We start from the raw sequence: 13,017 nt of genomic DNA, 5'->3' as shown, positions 1-13,017 counted from the left end.
AGCCTTACCACCCTTAAGACAACTGGGAGCCAGGGACGCATACTAGGCAATAAAAATAATAACAGTAAGAATATTTTTTCATATTATCTTTCCTTTAAGTGTCCCCAGCTTATGGTTAAATATTTATTAGCAAAAAATTATTAAAATTCACTCAAATAGGTTGGTTTTCACATTCTAGGGGTCTTTAAGAACAGGTCACAGGCTGATTTTCAGTTCCTTCTATTGATTCTTCAGAATTACTGAAAAAGGAGAATAGGGATGGAAAAGAAGACATAACTTCCCTAATATAACACTTCGTTCTGCCTTCTTTTTCACTCTTTATTTACAGAGAGAGAGAGAACAGAGCAAACGGTGGGAAGCTGAAATGGAGTCTGAGACCAGGACTGCAGTTTTCCCTCACTTTGCCCAAATTCCAACACTCTTAAATATTCCTCTAGTTTCTCCATGGCCATAAAAAAGCAGGAAAAAATGAGGAAGTCAGGAACATTACTGTTTTGTTACACTAGTAATAGGTCTTTCCTTATTGATGATGGAATTCAGTGTGGTTTCATAATGGGTCCAGTTAAATTTTTTTTTTTTTTTTTTAAACATCTTTATTGGGGTATAATTGCTTTACAATTGTGTGTTAGTTTCTACTTTATAACAAAGTGAATCAGTTATACATATACATATGTTCCCATATGTCTTCCCTCTTGCGTCTCCCTCCCTCCCACTCTCCCTATCCCACCCCTCCAGGCTGTCACAAAGCACCGAGCTAATATCCCTGTGCCTTGCGGCTGCTTCCCCCTAGCTATCTACCTTACTACGTTTGTTAGTGTGTATATGTCCATGACTCTCTCTCACCCTGTCAAAGCTCACCCTTCCCCCTCCCCATATCCTCAAGTCCGTTCTCCAGTAGGTCTGCGTCTTTATTCCTGTCTTACCCCTAGGTTCTTCATGACATTTTTTTTCCCCTTAAATTCCATATATATGCGTTAGCATACGGTATTTGTCTTTTTCTTTCTGACTTACTTCACTCTGTATGACAGACTCTAGGTCTATCCACCTCATTACAAATAGCTCAATTTCGTTTCTTTTTATGGCTGAGTAATATTCCATTGTATATATGTGCCACATCTTCTTTATCCATTCATCCGATGATGGGCACTTAGGTTGTTTCCATCTCCTGGCTATTGTAAATAGAGCTGCAATGAACATTTTGGTACATGACTCTTTTTGAGTTTTGGTTTCCTCAGGGTATATGCCCAGTAGTGGGATTGCTGGGTCATATGGTAATTCTATTTGTAGTTTTTTAAGGAACCTCCATACTGTTCTCCATAGTGGCTGAACCAATTCACATTCCCACCAGCAGTGCAAGAGTGTTCCCTTTTCTCCACACCCTCTCCAGCATTTATTGTTTCTAGATTTTTTGATGATGGCCATTCTGACTGGTGTGAGATGATATCTCATTGTAGTTTTGATTTGCATTTCTCTAATGATTAATGATGTTGAGCATTCTTTCATGTGTTTGTTGGCATTCTGTATATCTTCTTTGGAGAAATGTCTATTTAGGTCTTCTGCCCATTTTTGGATTGGGTTGTTTGTTTTTTTGTTATTGAGCTGCATGAGCTGCTTGTAAATTTTGGAGATTAAACCTTTGTCAGTTGCTTCATTTGCAAATATTTTCTCCCATTCTGAGGGTTGTCTTTTGGTCTTGATTATGGTTTCCTTTGCTGTGCAAAAGCTTTGAAGTTTCATTAGGTCCCATTTGTTTATTTTTGTTTTTATTTCCATTACTCTAGGAGGTGGGTCAGAAAGGATCTTGCTGTGATTTATGTCATAGAGTGTTCTGCCTATGTTTTCCTCTAAGAGTTTGATAGTTTCTGGCCTTACATTTAGGTCTTTAATCCATTTTGAGCTTATTTTTGTGTATGGTGTTAGGGAGTGATCTAATCTCATACTTTTACATGTACCTGTCCAGTTTTCCCAGCACCATTTATTGAAGAGGCTGTCCTTTCTCCACTGTACATTCCTGCCACCTTTATCAAAGATAAGGTGTCCATATGTGCGTGGGTTTATCGTTGGGCTTTCTATCCTGTTCCATTGATCTATATTTCTGTTTTTGTGCCAGTACCATACTGTCTTGATTACTGTAGCTTTGTAGTATAGTCTGAAGTCAGGGAGCCTGATTCCTCCAGCTCCTTTTTTCGTTCTCAAGATTGCTTTGGCTATTCGGGGTCTTTTGTGTTTCCATACAAATTGTGAAATTTTTTGTTCTAGTTCTGTGAAAAATGCCAGTGGTAGTTTGATAGGGATTGCATTGAATCTGTAGATTGCTTTGGGCAGTATCGTCATTTTCACAATGTTGATTCTTCCCATCCAAGAACATGGTATATCTCTCCATCTATTTGTATCATCTTTAATTTCTTTCATCAGTGTCTTATAATTTTCTGCATACAGGTCTTTCGTCTCCTTAGGTAGGTTTATTCCTAGATATTTTATTCTTTTTGTTGCAATGGTAAATGGGAGTGTTTTCTTGATTTCACTTTCAGATTTTTCATCATTAGTATATAGGAATGCCAGAGATTTCTGTGCATTAACTTTGTTTCCTGCTACTTTACCAAATTCATTGATTAGCTCTAGTAGTTTTCTGGTAGCATCTTTAGGATTCTCTATGTATAGCATCATGTCATCTGCAAACAGTGACAGCTTTACTTCTTTTCCGATTTGGATTCCTTTTATTTCCTTTTCTTCTCTGATTGCTGTGGCTAAAACTTCCAAAACTATGTTGAATAAGAGTGGTGAGAGTGGGCAACCTTGTCTTGTTCCTGATCTTAGTGGAAATGCTTTCAGTTTTTCACCATTGAGGATGATGTTTGCTGTGGGCTTGTCATATATGGCCTTTAGGGTCCAGTTAAATTTAATTTATGTTTTCTAAGTAATGTGAAAGCAATGTCAGACTCTCCTCTGTGTTTTGAGAACAGTCTTTCAAGTTTCTTTGGTGTGTTGATATGTTACTAGAACAGCGAGTTACCAAGTGAAAACTCTCTTTGACGGAACTCCCTTAATTCCTTTGTTTGACTAACTTCAAACACTATTTTCTAATTGCGTTTAATCTAATTACATCACATCTCCTGTTCCTATAATCCCTGGTCACTACTGAAACTTCTAGGCTCTGGAGTTATTGCCTGTCCTTTTTATTCTCCCGTGTTTCTTTGCTTCATCTCTCCCTGCTTCTGCTTTCCTCCCTCTCAGTCCTTCACAGGAATATTTTGAAACTTTATGCAATAGTAAACACTCTTATACTCATCGTTAACTCATTATTTATCACAGGATCCAAAGGTAGGAAAGGCTTTCTCTCACTTCCTAATCACGGGTTGCAGACCACACGTGCTATCCCACACACCACACTACTTTCCCTCATAGCTGCCGCCTACTGTTTTCCTGGTAACTGCTCTCTGGTTAAGGATTTGTGTTGCCTTTTGTGATACCCAGACACCATGTTCTGTGACATCACTCCTCATACAGGCTGTCCATCCAACCGTCCACATTTATGGTTCTTAACATTTTTATTTTAACTTGATAGAAACAATCCTTTATTAACACAAAATTGTCCTCTTCTTTGACAGATAACTACCTCTTTATGCAAATGGCCCAAACAGCTATTCCAGAGAGGGGACCTACAGAAAATTTGATTTGCAGTCGGAGGCCACAGAATCTTATTAGTTCGTTGGAGGAATATCACACACAGAGAGAAATACACCTGCCTTCCCTGGGTGGTGTTTAGAAAATCTGATTCCTATTCCTCTACATTTGCAAAAGTACAAATTTTATAAAACACTATCTAGACACACCCACACCCACACAGAAAATCTCAAATGCCCAGGTTTTGATCTTCTCTGAGAACCCCGCCCACCCACCCACTCATGCACTTACAGATGCACAGATTACACACTCAGTTCAGCCCTCCATTTCCATGAAAATATCATGGATTTGTCATCTAAAAATGCCATCAGATCAAAAAAAGCAGACTCTAATTCCTTCATCTTTATTCAGAACTATGTAATCATTCTGACTCTCACATGCTCTCACTTAGTGGCACCTCTAATTATTTCCGTTTTCTACTTACCCCTCCTACAGCTTTCTCCACATGCCTCACCCCACTCATCAGCAATCCCTTTTGCTCTCACATCTACTGAGTTTATATCGTAGTGCTCAGGAGTTCAGGGACCATAAACTACCCATTTCTCCATCTACGTGAAGGGTGCCAGATGGTAGTACAACTAGGCAGAGCCGTCCTTAATCACTATGAAATCTTAACGTAGCTTCACACTGCTAACTTGCTCTTATCTCCAGCCCCGCCATGTATTTGAGTTTGTTCCTGGCACAGGTGGTCATGAGAACCATACACCTATCAGTCCCCTACGTCTTCGATCTCTTCTGTCCTCCACTTGTAGAACACAATTCTAAATCAAGTACAGAGTCACCCTTTTCATCTTATATACCTGTGCAACTAAGTGAACTGTTGGAAAAAATACAACAGCTTTGAAGACTGCTCTTGCTTCAAACCCACATTTTCTAATCTACCTCATCTTTTAACTTTATTTAACACTTCACTCTCTTGGTGTATTATAATAGCTCTTTGTTGAGAAGATAGAGGCCCTCAGGTATTGACTTGAGTATCTCTGTACATTCTTATCTCTGCCATCCACCACCAGACAATAGGATGTCCCGCTTCCTGTGTAAACTTGAGATTTCTTCCTTCCCTATTATTCCATCTTCAGCAAGACCAGGGTTATTTTGCTTTCCTTCTCTCTGTCTTGCCTTCCTCCTGTCTGTTACACACACACACCCCTGTCAAAGTGATTTTCCTAAAACACAAATACTATCACGTCACCACTCTCCTAAAATCCTCTTCAGTAGCTCTCCATTGCTCTTAACTGAAGTCTAAATATTTTAACTTAGCTTTTCAGACCCTGAATTACTTGATTCCAGATGTCTCATCTCTTGCACTTAGTTCCTGTTGTGTTAGGGCTTTTTGCTGAATCTTTTGCCTAGAGCACTACCCTATCATCTACTGTACCCTTCATTTTATAACCAGGCTGCTCTACCCTCCAATGAGCCAATCCCCTTTCACCCCACCTCAGGGTTCATTTGACACTTCAGATTTCAAATTACACTTCTACTTTCTCTAACAAGTTATTGCTGAGCCTCCAGATTCCTACTGGGTGACGTGCTCCCATGAAATCCTGTGTTATCCCCAACATAGCTTTTATCACAGTTTGTTTTATTTTTTGGTTTCCTTGTCTGTTTCCCACTAGACCCTAAGTACTATAAAGTCAAGTACTCCATTCATCTTTTTCACTGATTTTTCTTAGAAGCCAAGCATTAGGATGTGACACATAAGTATTTTGTGAACTAAACAGCACTAGGATTGACCCAAGATCATAAAACTAAGAGCACACATAGATAAGCAATTCAAATCTGAAAGGACTCACAAGAGGATATGACCTATTTTGCAAAGACAACAAGGCAGAATGGATGTGTTATTTAATAAATAAATAAATAGATAAATAAATAAGGTCATTTACCGGAAAAAAAAAAGGACATAAAAGAATCAAGGTAAATGTTCTTTGGTAAATGTTACCAAAATTCCTAACTCTTTAGGAATTACCTCATGGTTTACTCCAGAGTGAATAAGGAATACTCAGATTAAAAAGACAGCATTTGCTTACACAACCTTACTATAGCCTGACCTCAAGTTCCAGAGCAAGTTGAGGGCTTTCTACAGAGAATACCATTAATCTCTTTAGATTACCAGACGCATCAGAGGATCTGGAGAACCTATGGGCTGTGTGAGAATTCCAGTGCACAGACTGGAACTATTTCGAAAAATGGTTGACCATCAGAAATAAGTCCCTATACAAATTTTCTACACTGAGGTACAAGAGACATGGAAATTGTGTATTATTATTTTTGATTGCTTGACTGTTTTTATTGAATATACCCAGTGCACTCACACTGGTTGAAAAAGATTTCTTCTGTTTTTGTTTAATACATTTACATTGTTTACATGAGGTGATCTCCCTGTATTAATTTTAATTATAGATTTTATTTATTAAGTGCCAATCATACTAGGCCCAAGGTCGGAGTGAGAGAAGACAAAGATAGAACCTTGCATTTGGACTGGTTCTTTCAGAGAGAGAATGGGCCAGCAAACTGTCAGCAGGGCCATGACTATTTTGGCCAAAAATTATCACAGATAAAACTAGTGCTATCTCAAGGTTATTTGAGAAATAACTATTCAGTTATATAGACTAATTAATGGTCATAAATAAACTCAGTGCTGTTTACTTTGCCTTATTCTGGGTTTTGTGATTTGAAGAGAAACAGAAAATTCTTTCAGGACCTACAGAATTGCAATTAACACGTAGAAATATTTGAAAAAGAATACATCTGAAAGCATAAAGATATTTGAATTATTTTAAATTATTTAATTATAACATATTAATATCAAATATAAAATTATTTATTAATATAAAATGTCAACCTATTTAAATTTTAACATAGTTTAATAGACTATGTTAAGAGACTATAGTCTCTTGTATAAGAAAGGTCTTGAGGTTAATGGGTCTTAATTTCAGTGAAAAGAAAAAAAAGAAGAAATTAAACTACACTATGAATAAAAATGTCCTCATAGTAAGAGTGGCTAAAATTAATACAGATTATTTAAAATAGAGTATTCATATAAAAGACAAATTTTATGAAAAAGATTAGTAAATTCTCAAAGATTGCAGAAAAATTATATTTACTTACTTCATGCCACCAAATTGGAATAATTCCCTATAGCCTTTCTCAGAGCTATTTTGAAAATTAACTCCTGGTAGTAACAGAGAAACAACGAAACCTAAAATATACATCAGTCTATATACTCCATGGAAGTGATTATTAAAGTTTTATTTTCAACCTGAGTTTTAAAAGACCAATCTATGACCTGCTGACCTGTAGTCATTGAATAAAGTTCTGTCAGTAGGTATTTTAAGGTAATGTTGCTGAGCTATTTCATTTATATATATATATATATATATATATATATATATATATATATACACACACACACACTCTGACTCAGTTTTCCAATAACTGGAAGGCTTTGCCATGAAAATTCTAATAGCAAAGAATTATCAAGGTGTTACCATGAGTCAGAAACTGACCAGTGTTTTTCACATATATAACACGGTGGTTCCTTAATTGTGAAATCCTTTTTACTTTTAAAGATTATTTTTTGCACAAGTGTTTTTCAGGGAAATACATTCAGCTTTGATATTTGCAAAAGCTATGAATGGAAGAGCCATCAGGGGTTTCAGAAGTACTTTGACATGTCAAACTTATTTTACTTTTTCATTGGTAAAGTTAAATTTGGTAGGTAGGAGTTCGAGGCCCAATAGTAAGACAAAATTTTCAAACTCAGTCTATCATGAAAGGAAAACTAAAAGAACTTCTTACCTAAGACTTACTTATGTAATAGACTATTTTACTTCCATTCTCAATAAAAATTGTCCTGGAGACCCTTTTATTTTGAAATGGTTCTTGGAATCGAGATCCGTCAGACTCATCTGTGAATCTTGTTAAATATCTAATGCTATTAAATGTTACAGGTGGCCAAACTGTCAAAGGCAGGAGCTCCAACTTTGTTAAATGTTCTACATAAGATATTTCATAGCTTTTATAGAGATTAGGATTAAAAAAAAAAAAAAAACAGGGCTTCCCTGGTGGTGCAGTGGTTGAGAGTCCGCCTGCCGATGCAGGGGACACGGGTTCGTGTCCCGGTCCGGGAAGATCCCACATGCCGCGGAGTGGCTGGGCCTGTGAGCCATGGCCGCTGAGCCTGCGTGTTCAGAGCCTGTGCTCCGCAACGGGAGAGGCCACAACAGTGAGAGGGCCGCGTACCGCAAAAAAAGAAAAAAAAAAAAAAAAACCTCATGTGTTTTATTGATTGCATTAGTAAAATCAGATTAAGGATTCTGCATTTGAGTGGGAAACCCTGTAAGGTGCAGTCATTGAAAACAGAGTGGGAGTGATTAAGAGATTAGTACCTGCCTTTTATCTTGCCTTAGACTGTTTATAACTTTCTATTCAGTTACTTTCAAAGGTGTCTTTTCATGGCTTAATCCTACTTAGCAAAGTGCTGCAAATCATTCCATGTTCATAGAGATGGATGTCAAAGGACTCACCTGTCTTGTTGATATCAAGACCTGCTAATTTCAAGGCTAATTCATTGCTGTTACCACTTGCAGAGGAAACCAGGATATCATGTATTGCATTTCTTCTACCCGTTCTTCCTGAAGCAATAAAATCTGCATATGTAGTTTCCACATCAGTCACTGCTAACAAATATTCACATAGCAGGAGCTACAAAACAGAGAAAAATTAAAAGGTAAATATAATGTTGGTCAATGGTAAACATTTAACAAAGACACTTGTTAAATTACTGGCCTATAATATGGATGTGAAATAACTGTCTTGCTTACATGTCCACAAAGCAAGTAATGCTTTGATTCTTGATCAAGGGTCAGGGAACATTGTTTGTAAAGGGCCTGATAGTAAATAGTTTAGGCTTTGAGGGTATATAGTCTTTATCCAACTCTATGGTTGTAGGACAAAAGTACTCAAAGAGAATACATTAAATAAAAGTAATAAACTAAACTTATAAAAATAGGCATAAGGCCAGATTTGGCCTGCATGCCATAGTTTGTGGACACCCAGTTTAGATCATAAAATTCTCCTTCTCTAATACCATTTTAGTCAGTCTTCAACTCCAGAAAGAAGAACTTGAGCTCAGTAGCATACCAAAGTGGTGGGAGGTGGAGTGGAAGTGCTCCACCGTAGAGATAAGCAGTAAGCAAGGGCATTGTTTGCAGAGAACCTAAGGACAATAATGAAATTGACCAAAATCCAGTTTGCTTGTTATTATCATCACGCACCAGCAATTCTAAACAATGCCAGTGACCGCTCCCAGTCCAGGAGCACAGCTCCCTTGTTGCCTCCTTGGTAAGTCATTCCTTGGGAGGAATAATAAACTTTCTTGACTGAAACTTTGAAATAAAATCTACAAAATTACAAAGGACTCAATGAAAGTGAGTTTCCCCAAACAGGCCTGGTAACACAAATACTTAATTAAAGACTTAATGAAGAAAATATTTAACAAGGTAGAATATGATACATGTAATAACAAAAGATCATCAAATGTAAATCTTTTTTTTTACCTCTTTATTGGAGTATAATTGCTTTACAATGGTGTGTTAGTTTCTGCTTTATAACAAAGTGAATCAGTTATACATATACATATGTTCCCATATCTCTTCTCTCTTGCGTCTCCCTCCCTCCCACCCTCCCTATCCCACCCCTCTAGGTGGTCACAAAGCACCGAGCTGATCTCCCTGTGCTATGCGGCTGCTTCCCACTAGCTATCTATTTTACGTATATATGTCCATGCCACTCTCTTACTTTGTCACAGCTTACCCTTCCCCCTCCCCATATCCTCAAGTCCATTCTCTAGTAGGTCTGTGTCTATTCCTGTCTTATCCCTAGGTTCTTCATGACCTTTTTTTTTCTTAGATTCCATATATATGTGTTAGCATACGGTACTTGTCTTTCTCTTTCTGACTTACTTCACTCTGTATGACAGACTCTAGGTCCATCCACCTCACTACAAATAACTCAATTTTGTTTCTTTTTATGGCTGAGTAATATTCCATTGTATATATGTGCCACATCTTCTTTATCCATTCATCCGATGATGGACACTTAGGTTGTTTCCATCTCCTGGCTATTGTAAATAGAGCTGCAATGAACATTTTAGTACATGACTCTTTCTGAATTATGGTTTTCTCAGGGTATATGCCCAGTAGTGGGATTGCTGGGTCATATGGTAGTTCTATTTGTAGTTTTTTAAGGAACCTCCATACTGCTCTCCATAGTGGCTGTACCAATTCACATTCCCACCAGCAGTGCAAGAGTGTTCCCTTTTCTCCACACCCTCTCCAGCATTTATTGTTTCTAGATTTTTTGATGATGGCCATTCTGACTGGTGTGAGATGATATCTCATTGTAGTTTTGATTTGCATTTCTCTAATGATTAATGATGTTGAGCATTCTTTCATGTGTTTGTTGGCACTCTATATCTTCTTTGGAGAAATGTCTATTTAGGTCTTCTGCCCATTTTTGGATTGGGTTGTTTGTTTTTTTGTTATTGAGCTGCATGAGCTGCTTGTCAATTTTGGAGATTAATCCTTTGTCATTTGCTTCATTTGCAAATATTTTCTCCCATTCTGAGGGAGAAAAATTAAATCTTTCATGTCTTTTTCTATGTTAAAAACTCATATTCTTTCCTGAAGGTCATAAGAGGGATGAATACTAAGATATGAATAATGAATTTCTGTTGGATTAATTTTGTTTAAACAGGACTTTAAAGTAACACAATTTCCCTCCTATTCCTAAACATTCCAATTACATTTTACTATAGTTTAAGATTAAAAACCCATGCCAATAATCAAGAGAAAGGAGTCTTTTCAACATATACAAAATGTGGAAGAAGCTAAAATGGTAGAACCCATACACTATCATGGACATGCACACTGTCACTCTGAAATAAACTGATGCCATTTACAGTGAAATCCAGGATGGCCGTCAGTAGCACTTTCCTTAAAGCCTAGTTCTTCTCCCAGTGCCTAATGAGGGAGCTGTTAATTTAATCTGGGCAAAACTTTTATACTCTCTCTTCTGTAAGAGGAAGCCAAAAGAGGAAAGAGGGAGGAATAGCACAATACAAGTTTTGAAATAGGAAATATATGAATACTGCATGCTTTACTGTGACTATATTATGGTTCCAATCACTTGACTATATCCACCATTCTTTTTTATGGGAATATGATTTAATGGTTGTTACCATGTTACTTAAAATTTCCAAATGCTCTTCAGAAGGTCCTGGATTGAATCCTGCCCCTGACATTGGGTCATGGAGTGACAGAAAATCACTTGACCTCCTGGCCTTCCATTTTCTAATAAGTAAAGCAGGACAGCTGGATGACATAATCATTAATGGCACTTTAAGTGAAAGTGTAAAAACAATGATCACTCAAAACTATATCATTTCTAGAATCTTGAATTTGGAAATTCCCTTCTGTGACCATAACCACCAATTTTTTTTCTTTTCCTCTTACTCATAATGAATCTGTTCTTCACACTGGTCATATCTTTAATTCCTTTAACCCTTTTTGTTTTAGTTTCATCTAGGCCCAGCCTGGATCAATTGCCCACCGTTTGGTGTAGCTTCTCATTAGCATCAAGAAGTCCCTTTGCTCTACCGTCACCTTGACTTTCCTAAGCCTCACCTGGAAAACAGCATGGTACAATTTCTCTGATCTCATTACTGGGTGGATAAGTGTTACCAAAAAAGTCACAAAATTGTGCCAATTGGCTCAACTAAACATTTTTACTCTATTATTAGTATACACTCTGAGTTGAACGGAAATTCTTTTGTTCATCTCTATTTGACTCTTCCCTATGGCTTCCCTCTGTGGGAAGGATTCCAAACCTTTTGTAGTCCACACAACCAGACACTACCTGCCTTAAGGGGTGACTTTGCGTCTTCCTTCTTGGAGAAGATATAGGACATCTGCTGCAAGTTCTCTTACATTTCTCCCTATCAAATACATTTCTCTGTAAATCACTATTGTTTCTTTTCTAGATGAACTAGCTGCTTTCTCTTTAAGGCATGCTATTGACTCTATTTCCTATTACCTCCTGTAGGGCCTTTCTCCATCCATTTTTTTCTCAATAATTTGAGTGTTCTTTCTCCTCTGGATCTCTCCCTTAAGCTTATAAGCATGTTCAAGTCTTTCCTTACTAAAAAAAAAAATGAACCAACCATTCAACCAAATACGCATTCCTCAACCTTCTTAAATCTTTGCACTACCTTCTCTTTCCTTCATTAAACTTCTCAGTAGGGTTCAACTACTTTTATTTTCTCACTTTCCTTGAACCAACCTTTAGAATTTTTCTATTCCATTGGCCTTTATATACTATGTTTTACAGAGACTACTTTCATATAGATCACTGAAATGATCTGTATTAACATTAAGTGACCGCTTAGTGTTAAATGTTCTTGTGAGCGTCTATCCTGTTTGAGCTCACATGACACTGCCAGTTACATTCTCCTTGAAACTCTCCCCTAGCGTATATTAAAAGTTATAGAGGTAAAATAATTATAAGAATCAGACTTACCTGTATTTGAATCCAGACTTTCCATTTACTTCTTATGCTATGTCTAATCTCTCTGTGCTCAGTTCTTTATCTATAAATTGTGATAAACATACTTAGTTCTCAAGATTATGAGAATTTACTTGGTTTATGTATCTCAAGAGACTAACACAGTGTTTGGCACATGGTGGGTAAGTACTGATTTAAAAAAAAACAACTGTCACTTCCTTAGCTTTCATGATCCCTTACTATCCTGGTTCCATCCCATTTGACCTTTGTATTTTTTACAGACTTCCCTTTCTAGGGTCACCTTTAGAAATCAGAGCACATTTTGTAGGGAGTTAGAATCAGTCATTGACCTTCTTTACTTTCTTACTTGAATAACTCATCTAATCCCAATGCTTCTAATTCCTCACTAGGGATGATACAAACGTCTGCACCTGCTATTTAGAATGTTCTCCCAAGGTCCTCACACACAAGAGCAACTGCCTGCTGAACAGGGACTTCCACTTGGTTTTGCACAAACATTTCACCTTCAATAAAACAAAGTAAGACAACAACAGAACACGTAAATAGAGCAGACTGGCTTCATTAATGCGCTGTGTTGGGGCATATTTTGACTTATTCCTCTCACTTGATGTCCATGTCTAATCATCTGCCAGGTCACGTTGGTTTCTATCTGACGTCACTCATATTTATTCTCTGTAAAACACAGAAAAGGCTCTTACCAGGGTTACGGCTGAGTTCTCCCACAATCTGAAAAGAACCCACTTTTGC

General features: G+C 37.3%; 1 long non-coding RNA gene across 1 annotated transcript in view; it reads right to left on the bottom strand.

The window, feature by feature from the left end:
• Positions 1–1,812: 1,812 nt before the first annotated feature.
• Positions 1,813–13,017, bottom strand: part of LOC149747011 (uncharacterized) — a 99,366-nt gene continuing 88,161 nt past the window's right edge. The window contains exon 3 of the long non-coding RNA XR_016388475.1: positions 1,813–8,391. This is a non-coding gene — a long non-coding RNA (uncharacterized LOC149747011). The remainder of the gene's footprint in view (positions 8,392–13,017) is intronic.

This window comes from Delphinapterus leucas, chromosome 17, assembly GCF_059928025.1.
Source record: "Delphinapterus leucas isolate spDelLeu-1000000601 "Yukka" chromosome 17, BTC_Dleu_Yukka2, whole genome shotgun sequence".
Lineage (NCBI taxonomy): Eukaryota > Metazoa > Chordata > Mammalia > Artiodactyla > Monodontidae > Delphinapterus > Delphinapterus leucas.
Note: the sequence above shows the minus strand (reverse complement) of the source record. Positions and strands in the feature narration are given on the sequence as shown.